This window comes from Carettochelys insculpta, chromosome 4 (genome assembly GCF_033958435.1).
Source record: "Carettochelys insculpta isolate YL-2023 chromosome 4, ASM3395843v1, whole genome shotgun sequence".
NCBI classification, from domain to species: Eukaryota; Metazoa; Chordata; order Testudines; family Carettochelyidae; genus Carettochelys; species Carettochelys insculpta.
Window position 1 is genome coordinate 83,795,310 of NC_134140.1, and position 21,443 is coordinate 83,816,752.

The window sequence follows — 21,443 nt, forward strand, 5'->3', positions numbered from 1 at the left end:
AGAGTACAATAGACAGACTTGGGGCTCCAGTTGAGAGGAGGAACAAATGCAACATAGGCCCTGGTGCCTCATACCAAGTCTTTGACCTTGCCTCTTATGTATCTTGGACAGCATGAGGCTGTTACAGAAAGCCCTTTCTGGTGACCCACTTAACTCCCCTCTCCCAACACCATTGGGGGCATGTATCCATCTTGAGGGAATTGGTGGCCCTTCAAAGGATTGGAAGGATATAAAGTCACCGGTCAGAATCGTTTGTCTTTTCTTGCACCTCGCAAGACCAAGCTAGAGAGGCCTGTGAGAAAGTGAAACTAATCCTGTTAAGTTTTAAATACGATGATTTCTGGGCAAGCCCTCTCACACTGCAAGTGTGTTTTAAAAAAAACTTATTCATCAGATCACATATGAACTTTATACAGATTAGTGAGGGACTTACTTTCAATAATTGAATGAATTACTCTAAAAAACCCTTCATTAGTTTGGTAGTCCTTTTTTCTTTATGTGAATTTATGCTCTGTTCTTTAAAACTCTCTTTTTCTGTGTTGTGAGGTCATGGCTGCTGTGCTGTAGTTTGGGCTGTGTGTGACTGAAGTTTAAAAAGGAGCTTTCAACCTTTTTTGGGGAAAGATAGCATTAAAATGGAAAAAAGTGTTGCATAATGTAAACTTTGAGTATTACTTTCATTTTTCATGATGATTTGATAAAATGAATTGATAGAGACTGAAAAAAGCATAAAATAATCAGTTGTCTCAAATGGTCACTGGATGGTCTTCTTTTAACTCCTTTTGCAAGAAATCTAAAACACCCATTCTCTGACAGAACTGTTGCTTTTGATGCTGATGGCTAGAATATCAGTTGTACATTGGTAGTGTTTGTCTATGTTTTATAACTTTTCAGCCATAATGAAGAATAATGGAGCAGGATTTCAGATCTCTTCTCATCTCAAAATAAGCCATCAGATATTTTGAATCTCATCTTTTCAAGGTGCTGTTTAAATTTCCATGCAATTTATATCTTTATTACTGTATTAGCTGTGGTTATGAGCCCCAAATTACAAAATCGTTAAGGGCAGAGCTGCTGTACAGTTCCCATCCCTTTATGAAAAAACAATGGAAAATGCTCGTGCAAGGCTCTGCAGGCACAGCCTCTGGGTCTCCGATGTAAAAGACACCAGTCTCCACCACTTCATCCCACTGCCTTTTGGTATGACTAAATCAGTTAGGGTAATCCAGTCTTTAATCACTTTAAATCACACTCTTCTCCCAGAGCCAGGGACAGAATCCAGGATTCTTGACTCACAATATTCTGCTGTTGACTAGAGACTAAGTAGTTATGTAATGCTCACAGAAAGTGTATATCCTGTCGTTCTAACTAATCAACAGGGCTACTATTTATTCTTGTAGCTCAAGTAGTAATTGTGTGAACTAAAATGTGAAGATTAAGAGGATCAAACTCTACTGCTGATCAATATGCAGAGATGGTAGGTTTGGATATGATTTGCACAGTGAGAACCTCACTTTAAAATAGGTTTTGTATGGAAAAATTGTGATTGAATTATGGTATGCATAATCAAAGTGTATGTTTCACATTTCAGTCACTTGTCATGATTTTGTTTGTTACCGAACAGACAGTGTGCTTTGTGTGTCCCCACTGTATGCCTAATGCATAGAGGATGTATGTGTGTTACCACTCCCAACTTGAGAAGACAGGTTTTTTAGTGTGAACTGTAAAAATTCATGCTGGGGTTATTGGAAGTCATTGGTTCAGTCAGTCCCTAGTGTAGGCCCAGATGGTGGCCATCATGCTTAGAGGCACCTCGTCTTTGTCATACACATGTTTTAAGGCTGAGAAGTATGCTTTATCCAGGCAAGGAAGGGTGAGAGCAATAAGGAGATCTGCTGTTATAATGAAGGCACATATTTTGTGTTCCTTCAACTGCTCCTGGCTGTATCCAATTTCTGGAAGACTGTAAGGGCTTATGGACACTGAATTGGTACAAAGGTTGCTTCAGGGAGTTTTCTTCAAGCTGACAGGTGTCATTGCTAATCATGGGGAATTACTCTTTGTGTATTTGCTTGCACTAAATTTTACATAGTAACAGAGAGTGAGCCGTGCTAGTCTATACACTATCAAAACAAAAAGCAGTCAAGTAGCACTTTAAAGACTAGCAAAATAGTTTATTAGGTGAGCTTTCGTGGGACAGACCCACTTCTTCAGACCATAGCCAGACCAGAACAGACTCAATATTTAAGACACAGAGAACCAAAAACAGTAAGCAAGGAGGACAAATCAGAAAAAGATAATCAAGGTGAGCAAATCAGAGAGTGGAGGGGTGGGGGGGAAGATCAAGAATTAGATTGAGCCAAGTATGCAGACGAGCCCCTATAGTGACTCAGAAAGTTGCCATCACGATTTAAACCATGTGTTAATGTGCCGAATTTGAATATAAAAGTCAGCTCGTCCACTTCTCTCTCTAAAACGGTGCGATAATGTCTCTTCAGTAACACACATACCTTGAGGTCATTGACAGAATGCCGCATTCCATTAAAATGTTGACTAAGTGGTTTGTGGATCTGGAGTGTTTTGATGTCTGTTTTGTGCCCGTTGACCCTTTGTCTAAGGGAGTTAGAAGTCTGTCCAATATACAAAGCATCTGGGCATTGTTGGCACATGATGGCATATATGATGTTAGTAGAGGAGCATGAGAAAGTGCCCGTGATTCTGTGAGTAACCTGGTTAGGTCCAGTGATGGTATTTCCAGAGAAGATATGTGGACAAAGCTGGCAGCGGGCTTTGTTGCAGGGAAAGGTTCCAGGACTGGTGTTCCTGGGGTATAGGCTGTGGCTGTTAGTAAGGATCCTCATGAGGTTGGGAGGTTGTCTGTAGGAGAGAACAGGCATGTCACCCAGGGCCTTCTGGAGTGTAGCATCCTGATTAAGAATAGGTTGTCCGCACCCTAAACAGTGCATACAAGTCTGAAACGAGCCCACTGGAGACCATTTATCTGTGTCTCTTCACCAGGATAAAATAAAACATGTTTCAGTGAAAAATCCATTTACATCTCAGAGTAACAGCAAGTTTGATGTAGAGGAATACCATTGACTGGCTTTTATGTCTGGGCATACACTGGATGTTCCTGAAAGCTTTCAGGAGCTATTTATGTGATATTGTATTTTTTCCTCTGTTCTCTTTGTGCGTTGTTTTATTAAGGTGTGCTTTGGTGTGTGTGTGTGTGTGTGTGTGTGTTATAGGTCATACTTATTCTCACTTGCATGTAAAACCTGTCTTGTTGTTCATTATTAAACCTATAGGTACTGTTTAATTGTTCCATTTCAGAATTATTTCTGTATTGTTGTATATATCCCACTTTGCACGTGCGCGTACACACGCACACTGTTTGTTGGACTGGAGAGGTATATATCAGATAATACTTTGAGAGTCCTTTATTCTAAACCATCTGTTATACTTGTGATCATGTGCATAATGATATGCTTGTATCATGGGGAAGAAATTTCAGTACATGGAATGTGAGCAAATGCCAAATGGATGATCACTTGAATTTTAGAGATACGTCACTCCGGTGATCAGCAAAGGAGGTGGCACAATGGCAGGGGAGCCAAACCTTGAATTTAGAATTGTTTGAGTACACTTCCTATACAGAATCCTAGAGTTATTCAAACCCAGGAACCTGACTAGCTCCCACAGACATGATAGAACTCTACTGTCTTCAGGTTGGAATCCTGTAAACTGACGAGTACCATGTAACTGAATTATTATCTTAATATATAGGTAGCAGGTATAATAGGTCATGGGATGCTCCCCTGCCGCTGCTGCTTCCACCAGCTGTGGATTTTAGCAGGGGAAATTTTTGCTATATTATGCCTCATGCAGTTTCTGGGATGGCTGTGGAGGCAATATGTGTTAATCAGGTTCTTGGCATTAATATTTTCCCTGTGATATTGTTGATGAATCCAGGAAGCTGAGTTGCAAATGTTACCTCCTCACCTGCCTGGAAACTGTATAGGGTATATCAAAAGCATCTTCTGGCCAAACATGCTTTTTGCTTGGTGTGGCTTGGGGTCGAGGGGAAGGGAAGGGAGGTCTGGCACAGCTGTGGTTTGCATGCGTTTTCTCTGGTAAACTGGGGGTGGGAGCTTGGAGAAGAGGATGAGACTCATGGTTCTTCTTCGAGTGGTCCCCGTGGGTGCTCCACAATAGGTGTCGGGCTCACCCAGCGCCGCAGATCGGAATTCTTCTAGCAGTTTCTATTGGATCGCGCATGCGCCGACGCGCGCCGCTCCCTTGCTCACCCATATCCATGTGCGCGATCCGGTCCCCGCCAGTTCCTTCTCAGCCGCCATCGGCTGCAGATGGAATCCGCTCCGGCTAAAGCCAGAGACGGATAAGGTGGTTGTTTTTACGTGTAGTTTGTTTGTTTTTGTCACTATCAAAAAAAAAAAAAAGAAGAGAAAGAAAAAGAATATTAGACAGCAGAAAGAAGAGGAATGAAGGAGAGAGGGGCGGACAAGAAGGCTAGTTAAGCCGTCCGCTGCCCCGCAGGCCGGTGAATGATTTTTTGGGTTAGAAAGCACTGATTAGTGGCTAAGTACCCTGTTAACAGTAAAGACTCACCGCGATGGCCTCCTCGGAGTTTAAGAAGTGTGAGTCATGCTGCAAGGCTATGCCAGCCTCCAATGGGCATAGTGAATGCATTTGCTGCCTGGGAGAGTCACACGTTACCCAGAAGTGTTCCCACTGCGCTAAGCTTACAGCCAGGGGAGATGAGGCTCAAAATGATCTTGTTTGATAAGGCTCTCCAGCCAGAACCGCCGGAGAAGCCTCACGCAGAAGGGCCCTCTGGGTTGCATGAAAGGAAGGCAGCCTCTTTGACCCCCTCGTTGCAGAAGAGGAGGAAACTCTCCCCAGCTCGATCCTTGCCGGTGGGCCCAGCGGACAGGATGAGCAGAACGCAGAGCCCCCAGCCGCGAGCTCATGGAAGTGGCAGCACAGCAGCGCATGTGGCAGAGGCTGAGCCTCTAATTACACAACAGACGGCACGGAAGGTGCCACGAGCACCAGCGAGGCAAGCGACAGAATCGGTGGCGCCGACGCATGCGGCACCGGACCCCATGGTGCTGACGGCGCAGGGGCACCCAGCACGGAGCCTATCGGCCCCGGAGGAAGCTACCCGCACAGCACCGCCGCTGACTGTGCCAAGCGCAGCGCCGACAATGGGGCTGAGATCCCTGGCACGGGAAGGGGCGGCGCCCACCCCGCAGGGGAGGGGCAAGGCAAAAACAAACACTCGGCACCTCAGTCCATCTCCAGGCAGGGCCGCGCTGCCCTTATCTCCTAGCCCGCTTCCCCACCAACCCTGAGATACACACGCCGCACCGACGGGCTGTAACTCCACCGGCTTATTTAGGGCCTCCCTCTCCGTTCCTCCAACCAATTTCGCCTTGGCTTGGGCCACCTTCACCATTTCTGCATGGATCCCCTTGAGTACTATCACAAACCAGCTTCACCACTATCTATGTCGTCGCGGAGGTCCCGCTCTCCCAGACATCATGGGTACACTCCCCGATCATGGTCCAGGTCTCCATCACCGGGCCCTTGCCCATGCTGCTATGGTCGTCCTCATCATGCTGGGCATAGACACCGCACGTCTAGATCCAAGGGCAGGTCCTCCCCTGCTACTCGTCAATACTCCTGTGTACACTCTCGCTCTGGGACAGGAACACAGTTGTCTCAGGGGCAATTAGGTCCAGAATCGCGAGACTTCCCTTCACAGTCCTCCAGGGAGCAAGTATATCACTGAACTCGGGAGCCAGAGGATTTAAGGGAGGTGTACCCCAGATGAGGCCATGGCCCCCAGGGATGTTTCCCCCCGGATGACCTTAAACAATTCCAGGAGCTGTTCAAAAGAGTAGCTTTCACGCAGGACATTCAAATAGTAGAGGTGCAGGAGAAGCATCATAAACTCCTGAAAAATTTGAGACCCCTGGCTTCCTCTAAAATCGCTATCCCGCTGGACGAAGCCGTTATGGAGTCAGCTACCAACATATGGCAGACCCTGGCCTCTATTCCTCCTACAAACAAGAGAGCGGATAAGAAGTACTTCGTCCCGCCAAGGGCATGGAGTTCCTCTTTAGTCAACCGCAGCCCAACTCTTCGGTGGTTGAATCGTCCCAGCAGAGGTCAAAGACGTCTCAGTACAAGTCGGGGGGGTTGGATAAAGATGCTAAGAAGCTAGAGCTGTTTGGCAGGAAGGTGTATTCCTCCTCTACCCTATTATTGAGAGTGGCAAATTACGCGGAACATCTTTCAAACCACAACTTTGATAATTACGCTAGACTCACTCCCCTCATAGATTCCCTCCCAGAGAACAAGAAGCCGGTGTTAAAGGCGATTGTCCAAGAGGGCTATGCGGCGTCGCAGACAGGAGTCCAGATTGCCCTGGATGTGGCGGACACAGCTGCAGCAGTGGTAATGCGTAGGGAATCCTGGCTCCAGACGTCTGGTATCCCCAGGGACCTGCAGGCGAAGATCGTGGATCTTCCCTTTGATAAGCAAAAGCTGTTTGCGGACTCAACCGACTCGGTCCTCCACTCCAGCAAAGACTCGAGGCCACACTTAGGACCTTGGGTATTTATACTCCCCCATAGAAGAAGAAGAAATTTTATCCTCAGCAAAGACGCTACGCTTACCAACCACGGCGTGCTCAATATCAATGAGGCTACGACCAAGGGCGCCATCAACAGCAGCAGCAATACAGGACTCCCAGGAGACGTTCTCAACAAAGCCGTACACCCTCGGGGCAGGCCCAGAGACAGCAAGTTGACAGGTATGTCGGGGGCTGCACTATCAACACCATCGCTCAATGCCACTCTCATCTCATGTTCCATCATCGCCTCAAACTGTTCCAGTCCCAATGGCAAAAGATCACCACAGACAAATGGGTGCTCGAAATTATAGCCACGGGTTACACGATCCCTTTCCAGTCACTTCCACCGACGAAGCCTCCCGCCAGGCCTCATCTCAGGGACGCTGCCCACAAGGCGAGGCTCAAGCAGGAGGTAGATCACCTCATGTTCATAGGGGTGGTGGAAAGAGTGCCGGAACAATTCCAAGGGAAAGGTTTTTATTCACACTACTTCCTAACAGAGAAGAAAACAGGAGGCTGGAGGCCGATTTTGGATCTACGGGGCCTCAACCGTTACTTGCGCAAGCAACGCTTTCGGATAATCGCAGTTGCCTCCATACTTACGGCACTGGACGATGGAGACTGGTTTGCAGCCCTTGACTTACTAGATGCTTACTTTCATATAACAATCCACCCGGCACACAGACACTTCCTCCGCTTCATGGTTGGCAGGGAACATTTCCAGTACAGAGTTCTTCCATTCGGCCTATCCTCGGCACCCAGAGTCTTTACCAAAACCCTGGCAGTTGTGTCAGCCTACCTGCACAGACAAGGGGTGTTTATTTTCCCATATCTGGACAACTGTCTGCTGAAAGGGGCCTGAAAGGCAGAGGTCTTACGCATGATACGCGTCACCGCAAACATGTTTACTTCGCTGGGCCTAGTTATCAACCTCGCAAAGTCAAAGACTGAACCCACACAAGATATAGAGTTCATAGGGGCACGTATAAACTCTATCACATCAAGAGTATACCTACCCGATGCCCGCTTCCGCGCCATCAACTCCGTGGTGCAAGTCATGACGTACAGCCCCACAGTGCCGGTCCTAACGTGCCTGCAGGTGTTGGGGCACATGGCGGCATTGGCTGGCGAGTGTTTACAAAGCAGCATCCCACACTGTCCACAGGGTAGTGTCGCCCACGACGGAGGTGCGCAGATCCCTAGCGTGGTGGGAAAATCCCAAGAATCTGCTAGTGGGGGTGCCTTTTTTCACCAACCACAAATTTCTATCTTTCTTACTACTGACGACTCCCACATAGGATGGGGAGCGCACATTGGCAGCAAGGTGACGCAGGGGCTGTGGTCCCCTGCGGAACAGACACTGCACATAAACATACTGGAGCTCAGAGCAGTGTTCAATGTGTGCAGACATTTTCGAGATTACCTGCATGGCAGAGTAGTCGGGATCAATACCGACAATACCTCCACTATGTTCTACATCAATCGACAAGGAGGGGCACGATCCCATGCGTTATGTGCGGAAGCAGTCCGATTGTGGAACTGGTGCATTGCCAACAACATAACGTTGAAAGCCTCGTACTTGCCAGGAGCTCACAACGTGAAGGCAGATCAGCTGAGCAGGCGCTTTGCATTCACGCACGAATGGCAGATCTGCTCCGACCTGCTACGGCACATATTTCGTACATGGGGGTTTTCCCAAGTCGATTTGTTTGCCACCCAGTACAACAAGAAGTGTCCTCAGTACTGCTCCAGAGCAGGAGTAGGACGGGGGTCCCTGGGGGACGCATTCATGATTTCATGGAAGGGCCCTCTACTCTACGCATTTCCCCCCACAACACTTATCCACAAGGTTCTGCAGAAAGCCAGAAGGGAGAGAGCTCGCATGATACTCATAGTCCCGACTTTGGACCGGCAACAGTGGTTTCCCTTGCTTCTGTGCATGTCGGATCGTCCACCACTTCCCCTACTGGTGGCGCCGGACTTACTCACACAGGCTCAGGGGTCCATAGTGCAACCGCACCCTCAGGGTCTGTGCCTACAAGCATGGTTAATCCATGGCTCAGCGCCTTAGAGAGCACGTGTACGGAGGGAGTACAACAAGTCCTGGAGTGTAGCCGAAGGACCTCCACCAGGAGGACTTATGAACAGAAATGGACTCGATTTACAGCCTGGTGTTCCACCAAGCAGTTAGCTCCCCTTGACGTTCCTATAACCGTAATACTAGAATACCTATTGGACCTCAGATGAGACGGGCTTTCTCTATCCTCGCTAAAGGTCCACCTCACTGCTATATCAGCTTTTCGGCATACAGAGGAAGGGCCCACTGTATTCACCCACCCTATCATCACAAGGTTCTTGAAGGGGCTGGTAAACCTTTACCCCCCCCCCCCCCCCGAAAACCGCTTCCGCCGTCGTGGAGTTTGGACTTGGTGCTCAGCACGCTATCGGGACCACCCTTTGAACCATTAGCCACGGTACCCCTCCGACTCCTTACGATGAAAACAACCTTCCTCCTTGCGATTACGTCAGCCCGCAGGGTGAGCGAGCTTGCAGCAGTGACGGCAACGCCACCTTGCACAGTATTCTCAAAGGAGGTGGTAACCTTACGGTTACACCCAGCCTTCGTTCCAAAAGTTTCCACGGAGTTCCATCTTAACGAACCAATAGTTTTACCCTCGTTTTACCTGAAGCCTCACAGCTCCAGCAAGGAGGCACGCCTACATCTCCTAGACGTGAGAAGGGCGTTGGTCTTTTACATAGACAGAACTAAGTCCTCCCGGAAAACGGACAGGCTTCTAGTGTCTCTCGCTCCCAGGTCAAAAGGGGAAGGCCTCTCTTCACAGAGAATTTCAAAGCACATTGTGTCCTGTATAAAAATGTGCTACAAGCGTTGAAAGACACATTTGCTGGCCCTGCCTAGGGCTCACTCCACCGGGACAGTGGCAGCGTCAACAGCCTTCTTCAAGGGCATCGCGTTAAAAGACAGCTGTAGAGCGGCGACCTGGTCATCCTACGACACATTCGCCAAGCATTATGCCCTACATTGGGTATTCGAGGAGGATGCCCGTCTGTCGACAGCAGTCCTCTCAGGGGCAAGCTGCACATGAATCGATTACCCACCTCCTTACTTGGGTTACTGCTGGGTAGTCACCTATTGTGGAGCACCCACGGGGACCTCTCGAAGAAGAAAGAGAAGTTACTCACCTGTAGTAACGATGGTTCTTCGAGATGTGTCCACGTGGGTGCTCCACCACCCGCCCATCCTCCCCTCTTCGGATCTCTGTCTGGTGTTTTTCAGGAGCATCCGAGGCGGTTGGTCAAGGAACTGGTGGGGACCGGATCGTGCATATGGCTGGGGGCGCGCTGCAGAGCAGCGCGCACCGGCGCATGCGTGATCCAATAGAAACTGCTAGAAGAATTCCGATCTGCAGCGCCAGGCGAGCCCGACACCTATTGTGGAGCACCCACGGGGACACATCTCGAGGAACCCTCGTTACTACAGGTGAGTAACTTCTCTTTCTGGCTGCAAAGAGTGGGAGGCAGGAGAACTCAAGGCTCTGGTCCTGTGGGGGCATGCACAGGTGAAAGCAGGGTAGCCAGGGGCTAGACTCTCCGAAGGGGGCTTTACATGTCATGCATGATCTGAACATAAAACATACACACCATAATAAAACAATGCAGCTGAAGAGTAGGGGGAAAAAAAAGTACCATCTTATATTTGATTGGTGCAATAACTTGTCTTCCTGTGTAATTAAATTTGTAGATCCACCCAAGCACAAAAGCCAAGCATGTGCATTTCTCTATCACAAACTTGCTATACACTACTTGGAAGTGCAAGATTCTCACCTACCTCACATAACCTGAAGACATAGTGTCTTTGTCAGAACTGCAAGGAAAAAGGGTTTTAGATCCTTTGTATGTGTGGGTTGGTGTGTGTGTGCGTGGGTATGTAATTGGAAAAGAACCCAAAGTATTCTCATATATTGTGAAGTAAAGTCAAACCAAAGTTTCTCATGATTTTCTGTGTTCCAGAGGTATGGACGCCAATGTTATAGTTCCCTAATTTCCTTTGATCCTAAGAAGCACTGTCTCTCTGTTTGCCCTATCACAATGACTTAACACTCACCTGGCAACTTAGTGCAAGATTTGTGGATCTAAACCAAAGATGACTTAACAAATAAAGCCTTGAATACTTATGCATTTTGAGTACTCAGCACTATATACCTTAAGGATTTGCTCTGTACTTAAGTCATTTCAGTGCATGCAAAATCAAGTGTCAGTGCTTTAGAGACCACTGCTGTTAAACACTTTCATTGTGCTCCAGGGCTTAATATAAATTAGGATTGGTCACAGGAGCTGTGAGTTAGACCATATAGAGAAATGACAAATGTTAAAAATGAAATCACTACTGATGAAATTTGTGGATGATGAAAAAAGGGTAGTCAAAGTAGTCTTGAGTGATTGGTAAGCTGGGGTCCATTCAAACAAAATGTTTGACTATATTAAAATATAAAGTTTTTCTTGCATGGATAAAGAATACTGGGCATACTACAGAATATTGGGTGGCGGTTGAGGGGAGACTCTATCTGGGAATGTAGTGACTCTGAGAAGAATCTAGGGATTATAGGGCACAAGCAACTCAAGATGAGCTTCTATTGTGATGCTATGACAAAACAGCCTAATGCAACCCTTTTTGAGACCATAGAACACCAAACAATAATATTTTTCCTGCAGAACACCTACGAACATTTTCTTTAAAACAATTCAGACCATGGGGGAAAAAACCCTCAAAACTCAAACAGCTACATATAATGCAAAAATAAAATGAAGTAATTTAATCAGGTATCATAGCAATGAAGAATTAACGTTGTATCTGGTTTTAATAACAGACAATATATACCAACAGCGTATGATATTGGAAACTTTGAATTATTTTTCCAAATGCTCACGGCACACTGCACAAAATAGTTTAAGAAACATTGTTTGAGCATATTAAAAAGGGATTAGTGAATAGGAATAAACATATCTGTGTATACACCATTGGGAAGGCAGATACTAGAATACTGTGCACTGTTCTGGCAACTACATGTAAAAGATGATTATGAAAAATTAGGATGGATGCAGAAAAGAGCCACTAAAATTCCTCAACAGCTGAAGAACATTCCTTACAGTGAGACTTAGGTTGTGTCTACACTACAGCTATCTTTCAAAAGTTGATCTTCTGGAAGATCCTTTCCGGAAGATCATCTTTTGAAAGACTGTGCCCCTCCCCACCCCCACAAACAGATTGAAAGATTGATCCACTCTTTCGATAGAGAGTATCCACACAGCCCCTGCTCTTTCCAAAGAACAGGCCAGGCACATCTACATGTGTTCCCCCCTGCCCCCAAGAAGCTTTCAAAAGGAGGCGCTCTTCCTGATCTGGGAGTGGTAGAGGGCTTCCAAAAGAAGAGCTGCATTCTTTTGATTTCTGATCGGAAGAGCACATCTTGTGTGTGGATGCTCAGAGTGTTTTTTTGAAAAACGGCCTGATTTGCCTAAAGAACTTGCTAGTGTAGGGGTCGCCTTAAGGAGCTCCATCTGTTCGATTTATGAAAAAGGAGGTTGAGAGGTGACTTTAAAACAGTGTATACATACCTTAATGCGGTGCTTTAATTCAGCTAAGAACCATGTGACAAGTACCAATAGCTGGAAACTGAAGCCAGACAAGTTTAAATGAGAAACCAAGGCATATGTTTTAACAGTGAGAATGATTAATCCTTGGAACAAGTTACCAAGGGAAGTGTGAATTCTCCTTCTCTTGATATCTTCCAGTGAAGACTGGATACCTGTTGTTAAGATTTGTGTTTGACCAAACACAAGTTATTGGGCTCGATGCTGGAGTAACAGGGTGAAATTTAATGGCCTGTGTGATATACTGGAGGTCAGAGTGGATGATCTAATGATCCCTGCTGGCCTTAAATTCTATGAATCCATGAAAAATCTTAATAATGAAAAGCACATTGAGGTCCTGAAAATAAATTCTAGCAAGAACAAATATCATACTTGGTAAATATGCTGAGAAGCATAACTCAACAATGCAGACAATTACATTTACAAAACCTCAAAAGGCAGAAAAAGATAAAAAAAAAAAAAAAAAAAAAAGAAAAAGAAAAGCAAGTTCAGGATCAGATTTTCATTTATGACCACTAGTTCTTAAGCTGGTGCATAATGGCTTTCTGGTCTGCAAAGTATTTCCAGTCTAAGTATGTAATGAGATAGCAGATCTTTAAAATAAACTTACATTGTTCTTATTATCTTCATACCTTTTCTTGCCATGTCAATTCAGATAAAACTTTGGCAGCTTATATCTTGAGATCAACGACAATTAGAAGTTAAAATATTTTTACCTTATAACTGGACAGTATTTTGGGACAAGAGTTTGGGTGGGTGGAGACAATGATCCTTTAGTAATATGGGATGCCATCCATCTTTAATCCCCATCACCTATGACAGGTGCTCTTGCAGGTCTATATGGGGTCAAAGAAGTCTGCATGGCAGAAATAAGTCTTTTCCCTTCAAGAGTTGTCCTTTCAGTTACATTTTTTATAAGGTTATGGCTCTTTCCCTCTCTGTTATGCTTCCCCCTGCCATTCATGATGTCTCATGCCATTTTGCAAACTCAGAATACATATGAAATGTGAGGCTATGTCTACACTGCGAAATAAAATCGAGTTTTAATACATTTGACTTTTTGACCTCAATCTTATAAAATCAGAGTTAATTGTCCATAAATGTCCTGGAAAGTCGACTTACCATGTCTCCATTGTCTTATCCAAGTTGACTGTTTGAGGAATGCATTGTGGGTACTTATCCTACAATGCCTTAGCCGTGTTGCATTCTGGGGGTTTTGTACCCCTGGGATGTGGAGGAAAAAATTGTCGTGTTTTGATGTCAGTATCCCAGAGTGCAAAGCAGTCTCCCAGAATTCAGACCACCCTTTAACTGCACAAAAAATGAATGCAAGATTGCACCAGTTTCTTCGACACAGTGCTAGCACAAACATGGATCCTCAAATGCTGTAAGTCATTGCACAGGCTGTTACAGCAACTTCCTGGAATGTTGTGCAGTTTATCTTTTGACAATGAAGGCACTGAGCTGAGATGATGATTGAGGATGATGATGAAGAACTTGGAGAGAAAACTGATTAACTGTGGGCCAAGAATTTAGAATTGCTGGCTGCCCTGGATGGCATACTTACAGTGGAGCAGTGGTTCTGGACTCGTGAAAACAGCACACATGGGAGAGATCACATCATTTTGGAGTCCTGGGATGACCAGTAGTGTGTGCAGAACTTTTGCATGCACAAGTCCACTTTTATGGAACTTTATGATTTGCTGGCCCCCATCCTGAAGTGCAGCAATACAAGAATGAGACCAGCTGTAACAGTTCACAAGCAAGTGACAATTGCTTTCTGGATGTTTTCAATGCCTGACAGTGGCAAATCAATTTGGGGTGGTCAGATCTACAGTGGGGGCTGCAGTGGTGCAAGTAGTCCATGTTATCTGTTGGTATCTCCTGAGGAACACTGTGACCCTGGTTAATGTACAGGCCATAGTGGATGGCTTTGCTATCATGGGGTTTTCTAACTGCATTGGGACAATTGATGGCACACACACCCCTATCATGGTCCTCGACCACCTCACCTTTGATTATATAAACAGAAAGGGATACTTTTTGATGCTGTTGCAGGTGTTGGTAGACCCCAAATGTCATTTCACCAACATCAATGTGGGATGGTCAGGGAAAGTTCACGATGCATGCATCTTCAGAAACTCCGGGCTGTACAGAAAGCTCCTGGATGGGACTTTTTTCCCCAGGCCAGAAATCAAGATTGGCGACATGGAGATGCCCATAGTAATTCTGGATTTCTCTGCTTACCATTTCCTTCCTTGCTTTATGAAGCTGTACACAGGTGCCCTGGACCACAGCTAGGATTACTTCAATTTTAGATTCAGCAAGTGCAGAATGGTAGTGGAAGGCACCGTTGGTATTTTAAAAGCAAGGTTCAGGTGCCTATTGACTCAATGGGACCTTTCAGCAACTAATGTCCCCACCGTGGTTGCAGCATACTGTATTCTGCATAACCTTTGTGAATCCAGGTGGGAGAATTTCATGAGTGCTGGAGTGCGGAGGCTAATGCCATGAGTAGGGCTTATTCACAGCCTCCCACAAGAGCATTTTTCCAATGTGAATGAAGAGACGATGGCAATCAGAGAGGCTCTGAAAAATAGCTGCATGAATGATCAGGCAGTCACGTGATTCTGCTGTATTTCACTATTGTAATCCCTCCCGCATTCTTAAACGATTTGTGTGCCCCATAATGACCAATAACCCTTTCGAATAGCCCATAAATCAGAGCATGGCTTTCACAGAAAGAATACTTACATTTGTGGGAGAAGAGGGTCAAGATTTATGGGGGTGGAGAGCCTAATGTTGTTTTTTAGCTGAGGTGCACACGTGTGAAATAAGCCAGATTTGGCATTCTCAGCTTTGCCTCCAGGGTCTCATCAGTCCCATTGGCTTTTGCAACCCCCACCCTGCCTGAGTCCCTCTGCTGCGAGTCCTCTGTGGACCTTGGCATACCAGTGGGCAGCTGTGCTATCAGTCCTCTCCACCCCTGCCTGGGTCCCTCTGCTGCAAGTCCCCAGAATGGTTTGTGTACCCCACCACACATGTGAGCCAATAAATCAGACTGTGGTTGTCATGAAACAAAAACATTTATTTGTTGGGGGAGAGGGTTAAGTGGCAGAGATCACAAGAGGTGTCAAGGGAGGTGGTATAACTTTTTGCAGTGGTTCTTGCGGATGGAGCATCAGACTGTCCTTGCCCTCCTTCCCTGCATTTGCGGGCTGTGACGAGGGTGCGGGTGGGCGACCCAGATTCTGGGGAGTCCAGGCAGCAGGGAGCGGAGCCCACAAACAAACACTGCATAGGGAGTCCCTCTGCAGCTCCAGCATGGAGCACAGGACCTCAGTTTAGTCTGTCACAGATGTAATGAGCTATGCTGTGTCCTCTCTCAGATGCACTGATTGCTCTCTTCTGGTACCAGGGTACTATATTGCTGTCTGGTTGCTTGACATTCCAAGTGGTGCTATTGTGGAAGCCACAATGTCAGGCCTGCCCAAAAACTTCATGCAAAAAATCAGAGTATCTTGATGAGGCCTTCCTGCAGATGTCCAAAAAGGATAAGCACTCCATCCACAGAAATACTATGTGCTGTTTTGAGGGGCTTAAGTCCATAGAAAATCTATACCTATACCAAGCTGCAACCCACTTGTAGCATTCAGGAAAAAGTAGTCACCAGCACAGCTGGGCTCTGGTGGTGTTCAGAGGATGACAGTAGAAGGGACCGGCTTGATGTTAAGGGTGAAGAGCTCTATGCTGTCGGGAGCAGCTTCTTTGGACCTCTGCTGGTGGCCCCTGTCCACTGGCCTCTTCTTTTTTTCGCTCCTCTAGGCTCAGCTCCTCTCGCCTCACGCCAGACTGCGGAACAGGGCCTCTTGAAGAGTCCCAATTAAGATTGGGCAACACGCTCAGGTCCCTTCCAAGAATTGCATCTAGGTCCTCATAATACCGTAACATCTTTGGAGATGATCCAGACTACCTGTTGGCTCCCCACACTTTGTGATAAGCCTGGTGGAATTCTTTCACCTTCACCTAGCATAGCTCAGCATCCCAGGCGTAATCTCTGTCAATCACCCCGTGTGAAATCTTTTCATAAAGATCCATGTTTCACTTGGACATTTGAAGTCTACCCGCCATGGACACCTTTCCCCCAAACAGCAAGGAGATCCATGATCTGCTGATTGGTCCATGCTAGAGTTCTCTTTTGACCCTGGGGAACACAAACCAGAGAACGCACGATGGGAAGCAATGGCTACCAATGTGATGGCTACTGATGCAACTTTATGGCTACAAGAAATTCAGGCTTCTGGGTACCCTTTACATTTCTCGGGCTCGTCAGTGATGAATTCAAATTTGCGGGCTTCATGTTACTGACTTCCTGTGCACTTGGAGAGCAGTGGAGATGGAAGCAGCTGGAGCAGACAATTGTGGAGCATTTTGAGTTACATATGGGACACTTCTGGAGGCTAATAAAGTTGATTAAAAGACATGGCATTTCCACACTAGCCTTAATTCGAACTTTTAAATTTGAACTTGACTCTACATTGAGTCGCTTGTCACGGTGTTGTAATATCAACTTTACTGCTGCCTAAAACTCACCTAATGGTGTTTGCAGTGAAGATGATGATATTGTAAAATAGAGGTAACTGCCTCAAATTCGACTTTATCATGTAGTATAGGCATAGTCTGAGACTCTAATAAATAAAAATATAGCCCAAATATTCTTAGAATAGGTTTATTCCTTAGAAGCTGTCTGTTCTGTAGGAGGGATTCTATAAAATCCTCAATGAAGTAAGTTTAAACCTAATACAGTGGGTTATGACATTGAGTATATCAATGGAATCAGGGAAGGAGTTAACAAACAGGAAAGCAGTGGCTGAAAATTATTCATGAAATTCAGAACCTGAGATTAAGAAAAAGAGGAAAACAAGAAAATGTTGTGACTACAATGAAAGACCTTGGGGGCAAAAAAACATCTGGAAGATATCAGATAATGTTAGCATGCTTCAGAATATTCTTAAGGAAAATAGGAGTTACGTCTTAGAGGACATAGAAGTAATGTGGTGACAAATTATTTGCTTCAAGGACAATAACCGTACTTACAGAGAAAACATTATGAAAAGAGACACAGAATTTTCAGGTGGTACTACAAAATAGTAGTTGTAAGAAATAGAATCTTCACGATCATCCAAAATATATAAAGTGGAGGTGGGAGAGGCTTTGATAAAAACAAATGGAGTCATTGAGCAGAAATAAGTTGAAAAAAAAGATAGTTTCAACAAGAATGACAGGTAAGCAAAGAAATAACAGAACTGGAGATATTATTGATGAAATAGATCAGATGAAAGTTAATTAAGAGGGCCTGCAAAGGTGTGCACCTGATATGGTCCTTGTTCATGTTGAAGGAAAACAGAAATAGGTAGTCCTATAAATAAGAACACCTTTCCACCAGTCTATAAACCTGGTATTTTATTGCTGACCTTTGAATTGTTGTCCAGAATCTTCAGTTAGTGGCTTACTAAGTGTTGTCCCCCACCTTCTGGGAATTCATGGATTACATTGGCTTTCTGTTCATCAGTTTGTGGGAATACTACCTTCTCCAGGAACCAGGGAGGCAAAGAAGCCTTTAAATCACTATAATCAGCTATTGGCTACGACAGTTAACACTCTGGCTTCTCAGACTATGTCTGAACGACAGCCTAAACTTGAAATAAGCAATGTAATTTGCAATATGCAATTTCAAAAGCACTACTTCAAGGCATCTCTTTCTCCTCCTGTGATGAGGTGTTCCGGGTGATAAAAGAGCATGCCTGTTATTTCAAAAAATATTTCAAAATTGCAGACATGTTGCATAGACACAAGGCAGCTATTTTGGGAAGCTGCAGTATCCCCAAACAGCTTTCGCCATGTAAACATAGTCAAAGTGTCCCCTTACTGTTACTTCAAATCCTTTGTAGATTATAAGTAACCAAGACAAAAAGACAAAGGACCATATGTTATATTCTCAAAATAAGACTTGCTAAAAATCAAAATGGAGCAAATAAGAATGCAACCCACTACACATCTTAACTAGGAGTACCAGGGCTTATCCCTTGTAAACCATAATTCTTTTTATATCGGACTTCAACAGTCATTCCCTAAGTGAATACTTCCATTATTTTTCTTCATTGTATTCTAGAGTTTGTGGTTATGTGATAGAGAATGTGACAAATCTTGTATTTACCTAGACGAGCAAAGTGTGTGAATAGCATTCTCTGATAATGGTCTTTGAGTCTGGAACAAAGCTTCTGTACCTGAAAATTCAGTCAAGATGTGCAACTGCTCCAATCAGTAAATTTTGTAAAACAGTAAAATCAACAGAAGATTCATAACTGATGAATATAGCAGCAGAGCATAGTTCCAAGACATTTTAAATTAGCTAAATACCAAATACCAGCACACTGTAACTGAGTCTTTTTCAATAGTCCAAATCTGCTTTAGTCTGTTTTGAAGAAAGGAAATTTGGGATTTTTTATCTCTATTCTGGACCAAAAGGGCTGTGTCTACACTTGTCCCCTTCTTCAAAGAGGGCATGGTAATCAGCCTGATCGGAGAATACTAACAAACTGATGCGATGAATATGCAGCACTTCATTAGGCTAATTCTCCCCATGGCAACTTCAAAGCGTCAAACTTCAAAGTGCTGACATGCCATGTAGGCACGGGCACTTCAAAGTGCCTGTGCTACTTCGAAGTGCCTTTACTCGCAAAATTTTTGGGGAGTTAAAGGCACTTCGCAGTAGTGCGGGCACTTTGAAGTGCGTGTGACTACACAGCATGCCAGCATTTCGAAGTTGCCGCAGGGGGAATTAGCCTTATGAAATGCTGCATATTCATCGCATCAGTTTGTTAGTATTCTCCGATCAGGCTGATTACCATGCCCTTGTCAAAGAAGGGGGCAAGTGTAGACACAGCCAAAATGTTTTTAAAAAAGCCTGTTGAAACATGAAAAACGCTTTGAAAGTTTAATATTTCTGGAAAGATTGGAATCTCCATGCTCTAAATATGAGTCGCTTGTGTGTGTAACTTTACGTTAAAGAAAACAAAAAATTATCTCATTTTTCTTCCTTTCATATACTAATAGGAGTATTTGATAGTTTAACCTACAGCTAGGAAGTACGTCCATTTCACCCATTGCTGTAACAAAGAATGGAATTACTGAGGATGCTGTCTATAGCTTTCAGTTTCTCATTTTGATCTTGTTTGTATATGGAAGGAAACCATGTTGGCTTGTGAGCAACTCTGAAATACATTTACATAACTTAGTGTGGATTTCCTTTTTTCCATCACAAAGAAGAGTCAATCCCTATCCCAAAGCTCAGTTGATAACTATAGTTACATATTTATTTCCAAATACATGCATTATTATGAAATTTGGGCTAACATTTTACATCAGATTTAGCCTTGGTAAGGATTTTTGAATAGCTGCTATAGACAGTGATTTTCCCTACAGCTCAAGCTTAGTTAACTGTTTACAGCACTTCATAGCATTGTTGAATCATCTCATCTGTTAAAGCAGTTGTCAGAAAAATATGGGCCAGTATGGTAGAATGTATTAGACCAATACATTGTCTCCATTTTATTATGAAGCTGCTGAGGAAGCTGTGATATACAGCACTGTCATTACAGATCTATTGTTAGAGGGTTTCCACAGTGTTTTGTGCAGTGCCATTAATTTATAGCAGTAAACAATATGTAGCTCTCCGACTGCAGCAAAGCAGAATCTTTTAATGAGGTGGATGTTATTACCACAATAAATCAGTGCATTCATGTAATGTATAATTCAATGTGTGTATTCCCACTGTAACTTCTCTGAATAAGCTGATAGTGTATCATTGTCAGTGCGCAGCTCGGTCCCTACTCCCCCCAAGCTTTCTGTCATTTGGGGACTTTTTTTATCTGCTTGAAAATAAATGTGGCATGTCTTGATGATTGTCCTGTTGCAGGCTTCAGAAACGAACTGTAACAATAGTAGCAGGAATCAATACTGTAGATTTTAGCTGTATGGATCTCAGCATGGTACCATTTTTTTTCCAAAAGAAGATTAAATCAATCCTAATTGGATTTACCTTTATATTCAAGGAATGTAATTCTATAACTATTGATATTGCATGTACTTGTTTCTAGGGTAATAAAAATAGGAACAAATAAACTGAATACTTAAAATGCTACCCTACTATACAGAAATAACAAGGATTATATTTTAATTCATATAATTTTTCTACATCTGATCTTATTTCTCCTTTTTCACACCCTCCAGCATAGCTGGGTCTATATATTGAAAATCTGTGCACAGGGAGACTCCAAAGTGGTTCTGCAGCAAAGTAGATAGTTCTTAGAGTCCAGTTTCAATCTTCCCTGGAATACATTTACTAAATCAGATACAATTCTTTTCGACAGCTATCACTCCATTAGAAGGGTTACATTTCAAATTGGTAAATTGCAAAAACAGTAATCAACCTAAGATGTTTTCTTTATCCAATTGCTATGTGAATACTGCTGTAAGTAATATAATGTAAAATTAGATCTCAAATCCTTGTTTGATCTGTCACCCAGAAGAGAAGCTACTTGGACATGATATAATGTATCAGATGCCATCTGCAAGTATACATATACTCTGTTAGTAGTAATCATATAATACAAATTTCTAAAATTATAAATATAGTAATAGGCATTTTTTTCTTAGAATTTAAATTATTTTTACAGCTGCCCCAAGGAAACCTCTAGTTGCATTGAATTGGACTTCACTTAGAGGTGGATTATGTATTGCCACTTTTGCTCAGAAACATTCCCTTGAATGTTTGTCTGCTTTTGTATGTAGCGTTAAATATACTTGTTTATTTTATTTTAGTAAAATAATAAATGTGAAAATATCTTTTTGCAGGCATATTCTTCCGTTATAACCAGGCACTTTTATAATCTATTTAGATATGCCTCATTTAATGGTATAAGAGAACACTATTCTATATCCATCTCTGTACATATAATAGATATATATTAAATATTTTCTATGTACTAAAATATTTGAGGTCTCTAAAAGTATTACATGTGTGAAACTATTAAAAGAGCACTCAATC

The 21,443-nt window shown here is 43.9% G+C and overlaps 1 protein-coding gene across 8 annotated transcripts in view; it reads left to right on the forward strand.

Moving 5' to 3' along the window:
* The window catches only part of LRBA (LPS responsive beige-like anchor protein), a 657,226-nt gene that overhangs the window by 446,518 nt on the left and 189,265 nt on the right, over nucleotides 1-21,443 (forward strand). The window lies entirely within an intron of this gene.